The following is a 10,704-nucleotide window of genomic DNA, read 5'->3' as shown; positions in this document are numbered from 1 at the left end:
CTGCTGTAGGTTACAGACCAGCTTTACAGGTGAGATGTTTTGATGCACAGCTGTAACGATTATAAGGAACATAACTTGCTGCACTGATATTTAGTGTTTAATCACCACCATCTGCTCAATGCTGCCACAAAAGCCAGAGCATCCAAACCCACATCAATGACTGATCACCTTTGTAGAAAAGAACCTCCCTCATTTACTCTGCCTGTGAAGGGGTAATACAGCTTAAATCTCACTGTTGCCTACATCCCATTTACAAAGGGGGGAGCTGGATTTTCAACTAGGACTAGTTTTACTAAGTTTGTAAAGCCAGGACAAGACTCTGAGCTTGGATTTCTTCCACTGTGCGACGACAGCAACCATGTTCTCATATGGAGCAAATGTTGGGAGCTGTTTCCTAAACACCTCTGACACATGTAAAGGAAAGTAAATAAAAATTAAAAGCAACTGTTAGAAGTTTCATGTCCAATGTATCTACTGGCTGAAGGAAGATCATACTGTGGCAGGAAGTGCAATTGTCTCTAAGTTACAGAAATATTTAGCAATGTGAGGTATTGTAACAAGAATTAATATAAAACTGTACCAGTCCATACGAATGTCAATGATAGAAGAAATTACACGAGAATTAGAAAAACAAGTCAAGCTTCAAAATTCAGTAAACCTAGCATCTTTGCTCCAAATTTTCAATTCCCCTGATTTCATCACTTTGCAATACTATCTCAGTTACAGCTTGCATTAATTTGCCAACCAATTAAAATATAAAGTGAAGCTATCATGGAAAATGTTTTGGAGTTGAATTGAGAGGCTAAAGCAATTCTAATTCGAGGAGATATTTTCTAAATACATACCAGTAATTGGAACGAAATTGCCTGAAATTAAGATTACTATGGATATTCTTCACAAGTTTGACTTGCTTTAAGAACAATTACCCTTTTTTTAACTTTTTATGATAATTATACAACTCTTCTGTAGCTATCATTTCAGTCAAAATAATCTGTACATGAACACTGTTTAAAGAAAAAACATTTATAGTTATATTAACCTGTAAATCTAATTTGCAGCCTTGCCTTTAGGAAACTTGGAAGGTAGAGCCTTATCATATGCAAGTGGTAATTTGCATTAACCCTGTGGGTCATCAGACTCTTTAACACTTCAGTTCACAAGACACAGCCACAACCGTGGTTTGAACAGCCTACTAATTTTTATAGCTCATGTTCTGTTAATTCACCTCCCTCCCCACGGTTATTGCCCTTACACACAGTAGTGACTCCTGCAGATCCTTAAATTAAATAACTGGCAATCAATACAACCTTCAACTATATCAGATTTTAAAGGTATTTTCTCACAACTCATTCTGTACAGGCAGTGTCACTAGCTGGGCCAGCCAAAGAGAGACATCATTATTGTATTACATTTTGTTCTCCCATCACTGTGAAAATACATAGGAGAGGGAAGAGACTGATATGCACAGCAGCTCTCTAACAATCCTGTCAGCATCAGCACAGCTGCCACTACTAATTCATAAGTATTGGTACAGTTTCACAGCAGAGAGTTCCTAGGAAATGGCAAAATGCTGTCCAAAGCAGACCTGAAAACTCTTGCCTATCCGACCTCAACACCCTTAAATTGAAAACCAGGAGAAATTAGAGTCCTCTCTCTGTAGTCATTGCATACAAATAGTGGTTCCAAAAGCTACTCCTGTGTTAGTTCTTTGAATGCGGAAGGAGTGATACTCTTATCCTATTTACAAAATATTATTGACAGGGATCATCAAATATCTCAAGGGAGCACAGCATGGGTTACACATCTCGTCAGCAGGGACCAAATGAACCCAGTTTCCCCAAGAAGGATATGGCTTAACTCTGATGCTCACTGATCAAGCAGGACTCCTATCATAAACATTACCAGTAGTCCTAGGACTTCTATTACTAAGTAAAGCCAGCACTAACCAGACAGTAAAACCAAGAACTTTGCTCCAGACTGTTTCTCCACTTGGTATCTGTGAAGATTAGGTATGTGTATGATAAAACCAAATGAAAATCCTGAGATGCCTAGCTAAAGTTTGGGTTGTACCAGAGAGTATCACATCTGGCTTCCTGGTGAGGGCACTGTGAACAATACAACAGGAGCACCTGAGGACTCCAGGTAACACGGAGCTGTTGCTTTGCCTGGTACTTTAATTTGGTTTTGACACATTTTCTGACACTCACTAGCAGGGCAAAGCTGTGCTGAAGGGGGTGCACGAGACTTACAGACTTCAGAATCATTTTTAAAAACCACATGGGACTCTTGTCTACACTTATAATGGTAAAAAAGCCCTCTAAATTAAAATTAAAAATGCAATGCATTATGTATTGAAACACAGATGACTTCTGCTGGCAGTGTGACTAATTGCCACTCTCTGGCATTTTTGTACTGCTGAGTCAAGGGAATACAAGAGGTGACCTTCCCACTTCCCTCTCTGAGCTTGCAGAGAAGTAGTACATCTGTCTGTGCAGGGCAGGCACTGTGAAAGCAAGGGGCAGCAGTGCTGGGATCATCTAACCAGAATGCGACTGACAAGCTGCTCTGCTGAAGGTGGGTACTGCTGTCATTGGTAATATTGGCACTGCAGATCTGGCTGCAGCAAGTCTCTGTTTGAGAACCTCCCTTGCACAGCCTCTACTGCACTTTGGCTGTTTGGGGTTTGACTCCTACGATGTCAGTACCTGCCAGGCTAATGTGTTGGAATTCTGGCTCTCTGCTTTCTGCAGACCAGCCCTGCTTTGCCCTGCTGGGTACAGGCCTGGGGATACAGACCTTGTGGCATGACCATCATCGCGAGTCCCCAGAGCCATGGTGGCTAAAGCACCAAGCCTGCCTTGCTCTGAGCAAGGAAGAAGTAAACTCCTTTCAAGCACACAGCTGGTCTCCTTGCTGGCTTCTATTGTGTAGAGTACTCATCCACAGTCACCACTCAGGAATTTCTCATTTTAACTACAATACTTACGTGTAATTCTTTGACCAACCTTCTTGCAAAATGTGGTATTTCTAGGCTAGAACATTTTAGGCATCTGCAGACTTCCAGTTTTAAGGGTCTAGGATGAAATACAGGTAAGAACACATTGTTTATACACAGTGAGTAACCAAGGGAGAAGAAGGTAATGAATGTTCACCAAATAAAACCTGACAGCTCAGCCATTTTTTTTCTTTGTTCTCTTTCAACTAATCGAAAAATTTATCCTACCCAAATTTCAGCACATATCTAATACAATATCTAGATGTCTATTATACCTATGTGAGAAATCCTTGAATAACAGGGTTTATAAATTAAGAGGCTGACATAACATTATCTATGTCCAACAAGAGGATCTCATTAATGCAGAACAATAATCCCAGCCCTAAGTTTTGAACTGGGGAGGTTTTTTTAAGCTAAAGAGAAAATAATTCATAGACAATGAGAAGTCTTTAATTACACAGTGGAGCACGGAGTGGTTCTCCTTTCTAAACTTTATTGCTTTTGAAAAAAACATACATAAAGTACATTACCATCCATTAATCCTGCAGGCCAGCCAGCTGGAACAGCATGGAACAGCTGGTTATACCTAGTATGGGGATCTACTGCCCTGGAAAAGACGGGGTTGGTTTTTTCCCAAGCTCTAGTTCGTACTTCCAGCTCCAGAGTGACCAGAATAGCATCTTCAGGTTCTCAGACCAGTGAGGTCTGCTGGGCCTCATCTGTTCCTTCTGGCTCCTGAGCATGAAACACATCATGAAACAGATCACAGCAAACAAACTCATGCTGGAGCTTTTAAAATACTAAACCAGTACTTTATTGCAGCTTAAGAATAGCTCATCAGATCAACCTTTCCCTGTTCAGAACATTTCTGTAGCATTTTTGACACATCTGAGTCTTTGCTGACATGATGTCACCCAAGGAAGAGCGAAGAAACATTAAAAAGGCACTGGGATGTTTCATATCCCCATGGATGTGAAAATAATATAATGCAAATATTTTTCTGCAATGTATGTCAGATACAGTTTAATGATGACAGGGGTGATGCATTTTCTTGGAATTTGTTTCAGATTAACTCTGTAATTTTTGTTCATCTCTTCACAAACAGAAAGTTGTGATTTAAATTTATAGACCTCAAGTGAAAAATGAAATGGTATCTTTATGTTATACATGTACCATTCATACCTCCAAGGTAACAAGTTTCACTTGATTCAATGAATCTTGATCAGTGGAATTTAGACTTGCTAAATTAAAATAGTAATCCATGAGGGTCTTTATCTTCAGTGCTGTCTTTTACCCTCCTCCTCAGAAGTATGTTTAAGGAACCCTCAGGAGAATAAAGTTCAGAGATCAAATAAAAGATAATCAAAGCCAGCACCAAGCTTCTCAAAATTAAGGGTCAGCTTTGAGCAGCTGAAGCAGTGTTATGGTTAGCACTGCTCATCAGGAACCCTTGGCACACAGCTCAGGGGCACTGTAGTGCCAGCATGGTGGAAAAATCACCTGACATTTGCTGAGAAAGGCAAAAGGTTTGCCCTCTCTGAGGTGTGCTCTAATGGGAGTTTTGAACCAAGATGTGCTTTCCCAGACATCAAAACAGGGCTGCATTATACATCTCTCCTCATCCTTAGTCACTGCAGGGATTCAGCTTTACTCTGCAGCTCAGCCACCAGCTCTCCCTTCCCTCAGAAAACAATGAATTTGTGCCAGGAACACACAGGTGTCATGGTTTAGGAATTATATTCTCCAATTTAATACTTCCACTAAAACCAGTCCCACTGCTCGCTCCAGTTGGAAGCACAAAAGGTAAAGGTCATGGGTTGAGATAAGAACAATGCACTGGGAACAGGAATGAGATAAGAAAATGAACAGTAACTATATTAATAACAGAAGGAACACCCTTCAGCCTGGAAGCTACAGTGAGTCCCTTTCTCCTGCAATGGCAATTAATGAGGTGGTACCAAAAAAATCTGGGTCCCAGCCACCCCCCCACAATCAGGTTCCCTCCTGGCTACTGTGGCTGAAAGAGTGTCCCTGTGGCAATGATTCTCCCCTTTATCTTCAAGAGAGAGAGGGTAAGGACTGTCTGCTGGTACATCCCTTATTTAAAACACTCAAGTCAAAGCTGAAAACAATCTTCTCTGACTGCAGTAAATCCATGTCGTTTGTCACTATGGCTGTTGGTACTTCTGTAGTTTTAGATGCCAGCACTAATGATTTGTAAGGTCAAATAATGTGCAAAAGGGCTCTGTTTTTGGTAGCTGCCTGGTGTCTCACAGGATGAAGTTACAAAAGTAGATGATAAACAGCTGGGCGATCCAGAGATTTTTCTGGTGCTGCAGGGCAAAAACTGATCCAGAGATTTTGCTGCAGGGCAAAAACTGATTCCTTTCAGGCTTTACCAGTAATAGAGACAGAATAAATATCCCGTACTAAGATCAAATCATGTTGGATTTATAGGCAGGAGTTGGGATTTGATAACAAACCAAGTGTTTTAGGAATATTGTATTTTTCTCAAAAACATCCAAACAAACCCAAATCAAAACCCCTCTGGCTTGAAATAAAGATGTGGTAAGAACTATTCCCCTTCTCTGAGTCTGACATTCTTGAAGGTGAAACTATGTGGGAGTACTCATAGCTGTGAACTTTTAATGGTGTAAAAGCCAAGAGACAGTCTCTGATTCTAATATAAGGTATCAGGTCTGAATCCTCTTAAAACTCCCATGACAGTCAAAGAGTGCTGGGGTTTTAGCTCCTTTCCATTTTAAATGTGGATATTTGCAGTGCAGATACCTCAGTGATTGTTCTCAGCTTGCACTGAAGTGGATGGGGAGTAGCCTTTTCCATGGACTCTCTTGCAGTTCCGTTATCTTAATTTAAAAGACAGCTGCAGCTCACAACTGGTAAGTCTGGTAATGCCCAAGGCTTAACCTGATATTAATTTTCCCAAGAGCACAGCAGAAGTGCAAACAGAAGAACCTTTTCTCATCAGTTTTTTACTGAGTGGCTTTCCAGGGCTTGACTTGGTTTTGGGCAACCAGGGAGGAGTAGGAGGAACTGAAGGGGTGCTTGTTACTTAAAAGGGAATAATTTAATTTATAAGACCTTTGGAAAGCAGCAGCTCTGTGTGCATGGTGCTGTGATTTCCCCCCTGCCATTTCAATAGAATGCATTGTGAGCTGCATCTTGGTCGTAAGCTGGAGGAAGGGTCCTAAGACAGGCCCAGCTGGGCCTTTGCAGAGGAAGACTTTCAGCTGAAGAGTTGTCTGATGCTGTGGGGCCCAGGTGAATAGGAGACCCTCAAAGTACTTAGCTTTGCCTAGCTGGGCATTGCACAAGGCCACTGACTTCTCCTGGCTTTGGTCTGATACTGTCTTGAGATGCCTCCCTCCCTCCTGGGAGCATCCATATGGCAGTGATCTGACTTCCTGAAAGGAAATTGCTTAAGGCAGGTGCTTGACTGAAAAGTAATCTTAGTTTAATTCTACATTAGCACAGCGTATGTCTATCAATTTGATACTGAGACACAAAGCTGACAATGTAGATGATGTTGGAGTAGGAATTGAGGCAGCTTTTACTCAGTATTTATACTTTCATTTTCCTGCTTATAAAGACTTTCTCAAAATCTGAAAGCATCTTAGCTTTTTTATGTTGCCATCCCTCTTATATAGTCCTGAATCACTTCCAGAGGAGTGACTGGGTCCAGGAGCTCTGACTGCACCTGGAACAGCTGAGAGAGAGAAAGCTGGAATAGTGTGCCTCACTGTCACTAGTGGTGAAATATGTGTATGTGACATAGAAAGCCACCAGCTGGGTGGCTGTGCAGCTCTTGAGTACGAAGGGGAAAAACAAATCTGAGTTAAGCTCTCCATGCCAAATACAAATGGGTATATGGGCAATTTTGTAACTTTGGCAACTGGCACTCTTGGGTACTGCCTCCTTCCCAACATACACTGATGTTCTGGATCTGCTCTAGTGAAAAGGAAGGACAAGACTTTCCATGAGTAAAGAGCAAGAAAGACAAGGGCTGAAAAGCTGTTGTTTCCCGCTTTATGAAGTCAGGTAAGGTGAAGGAGATGAATTAGAATGCTGGTGCAGTGTTCAAACAGCTGAGAAAGGGCTGCCTTTGTTTCTAGGAAGCACTTCATTGACCAGTGTGATTTCATACTTCACTATTTTTTAACTGTGTGCAAAGGGTTGTTTGTAGCATAAAGCCTTCCAATAGTCTAAATAGAAAAGTTTTTAATCTTAAGACACTTTCACAGACTGATGGAGTGGTTGAGATTGGACTTCTGGAGGTCATCTTGTTCAACATCCCTTCCCCACTCAAGCAGTGCCACCCAGAACCAGTCACTTGTACAGCTTTTAAATATCTCCAGGGATGGAGACATCACAACCTTTTTGGGCAGCCTGTGCCATCACTTGGAGACTCTCATAATCAGGAAATATTTCCTGATGTTCTGAGGGAATCTCCTGTGTTTCAGCTTGTGCCCATTGATCCTTGTGTTGTCACTGAGCATCAGTGAAAACAACCGGGCTCTGTCTTTTTGGACTCTCCCATCAGGTATTTATATAATTGGTCCCCCTCTTCTCAAGGATGAACAATGCCCACTCTCTCAACGTTTCCTTGTTGGAGAGATGCTCCAGTCCTTCAATTATCTTGTTGTTCCTTGGTAGTGCACAGTCAGAAAAGCCACCATGGATGGCACCCTGAGCATGAGTCAGTTTCTGTGTGTGAGACATACAAACTGGGGAGCAATCGACTTTAAAAAAAGACAAGTAAAGACAAATGCAGACAAGAAGTGATTATTTAGTGGATAGTAGTAGACTCTTGGCTGAAGTAGGATTAATTTTTTCCCATGGAATGTCTGAACTCTTCAATCCATGCATTTGATACATGGATTTTTTGTTTAGGTTTTGTTTTTTGAATGAAGTGAAGGAATTTTTCCCAGAAGTGGTTTCTATTAAGAAAGAATGCCTGATGGCTGTTGATATTTACAGTGAAGTTTTGTCATTAAATGTAGTTTATATTTATATATTTTAATGGCATAAGGGAGGTCATGAAAATGGGCTATAGGAAAATAGCTAGTAGAAATTTTTGCTAAATTTAGCATCGTCTTAAATGATCATCATTCATTTCTTTAACTTACTTGCTTAAGCCTTTCTCTAGTTGCTCGCAGTGTGATTAAGTTCTTACCCATGAAATATCCTGTAAATGCTTTGACATAGATTGCTAACCTTGGACAGCAGTATGTCATTGTGATAAGAATAAAAATGTCTTTCAGAAAGATAAAAGTCATAATTGCTGTCAAACATCCATCTGTATTTCCAGTACAAGAAAAAAAACCCTGGAAATATAAAACTTCTGAGATGAATTCCTTAAGAAAATCTTTTAAGCACCACAGGTTTTGGAGCAAACACCAAGAGTAGGCACGCACTACCAATGAGAAGGGGTTCATTAACAGGTATAAACACTCACAGACACCTTTCAGGGCTTTTACAGAAGATAGGGTAAGGTGTGTAAAAAGCTGAGGGCTAAAGCACACCACAAGCAGGATTAATGTTGCATTCTTTAGGCTTTTCTTGGTTCACCCTTTTTTTTTCCCTTATATAAACATGTCTACACTGTGATATGAATCTTAATTTTCAGATGCTGGCTGCCTTCTGGCAAAGGTAGAGTGTTTGAGAACCACGGTTTCAGACGGGCCCTACATTGCTGATTACTTATTCTTGTCAGTATAGTTCTTGGTGTGGGCTGGTTGTTTGTTTTTGGGGTTGTTTGTTTGTTTGCTTGTTTTTTGTGGTTTTTTTTAAATTATTATTTCCATGCAAATGTTTTACGTTGAGATGTCAATACCTAAGATATTGATTTACCATTGAGAAGTCCAGTGCCCTTACAGGAAACCTGCAGCCACAGATGGCAAGTTCTTAATGCCTAAGTAGCCAGGACCCACAGCTAGACTGTAGGTCTGCTTTTAGAGTTCTTGCAGAAAGAGCATCTCTGAAAAGTCTTTCCCTCTAATGCCATAGCAATGCCATTGATTTACCTTAAATTCAACTTAATTTTTTTTTCTTAGAGACCCTATTTTTTCTTGTGTGCTGACAACAAAGGCAAACTTCTGGCCTAAAATATACTTAACTACTCACTGGCAACCTAATTTCTTGAAGTTTGGCTTTTGCTGACACCTTTGCAGCTACATTAGTTTTAAATCTGCTTAAGCCTACTGAAAATGTCATAGGGAGACAGTGGGTTGGCAAATCAATTCCTTGGCTCTTACTAAAGGTATTTGCAGTACAATACAGCATTGGTGGAATACCAGAGGGAAGGAGGGGGAGTCATTCCAAGGCACACACTCAGACTGGCACAGAGTGAGTGTGTTCTGTCCTCTGTGAACTGCAGGAGATGTGAAATGGAAAGAGATGCCCATCTATTCCCAAAACATTTTCTAGGGCTTCTTGTGGGAGAAGGATAGCAGTAAGGAAACTTCTAGCAAAACACACTATTTCAGTGCATGTTGAAACTCCTTGCTGTAATTCTAAAATGAGTAGTTTATCAGTTATACTAACTTTTATATCAAAATTGCCTCAACCCTGCTAGATCAAGGTATTTGGGGAACTGAAAGTGCAGTTAATTCCATGACAGACCTTGTGCTTATATGTATAAAAGATGGTCTGTGAGTGCCCGCTCACGGAGAAATGAATACTGATTGTATTGACTTTAAGCAGCAACTCAGGGATACATTTTTAATGCAGAGTCAGTTCCTACATGGCATTCTAAATACTAAGCTGAAGGCTAAACATAAATGTTTGCAATCTTCAATCAAGAAATTTCAATGGTGATGTGGGAATAGGTAATTGGCCAAATTATTTACTGACTTTGATGTGAATGCTTATTCGGTGCTTGCTTCCCTGGAGCTAAAGCAGGAGATAATTGCCCCAGCCTTCAGTCTCTGTTCTTTCTCCAGCTCTAAGATAAGCGCACATTTTAAGGTGATTATTACTTAATTACCGCCTTTATGTTGCTAATACCCACTAGATAAACACAGCTTTCCTTTTCAGTGTTGCTGAACTAGAATATTAAGTGGTCCCAGGTTGGGGATGGGACTGAACTGGGATATCCCCCTTCGTGCCTTGCTCCTTGGTGGGGAGGACAAGGCCTTGGAGTGCCTGATGGAGTGGGAGCCTCCAGGGGCCATTAGTGCCTCTCCAGAGAGGAGACTGCCCTTGATGGGGATGGGGGAGCTCCAGGGAGCTGCTAAGGCAAATGGTGTGGGAGCCAGCTGTGATTTCTCTTTTTTCCATTTTATTTTCTTTTTCATAAATGTTTATTAAACTTTCACTGGTATAATCCTGTCCTTTTACACACAGTTGTCTCCAGTGTGTGTATGTATATAAAAGTATAATATGCTATATGTGTGTATATATACATAACTGAAATAATGCCATGTTATCTTCTGTGTTGCTACTTGGGGCATTTCTTATTGGAAGGGTAGTCCTCAGGACTGATTTTTTACATCTGCTTCATTACAGCAGTAATATTTTTGATTTTTGCCTTGTCACTTCTGCCAGTCTAGGAAGGAGGGTAGATGGGTTTGGAATATCTTGGTTTTAATCACATCATGTAATCCAACTTTTTGCTATGTACATTTTGTCTGAGAGGGGCATAATACTACTATTAGAAACTAGGAAAAAAACCACCTCTTTTTCTTAAG

The sequence above is a fragment of the Corvus moneduloides genome, chromosome 3 (assembly GCF_009650955.1).
Source record: "Corvus moneduloides isolate bCorMon1 chromosome 3, bCorMon1.pri, whole genome shotgun sequence".
Taxonomy (NCBI): Eukaryota; Metazoa; Chordata; class Aves; order Passeriformes; family Corvidae; genus Corvus; species Corvus moneduloides.
This window is presented reverse-complemented; position numbering follows the sequence as displayed.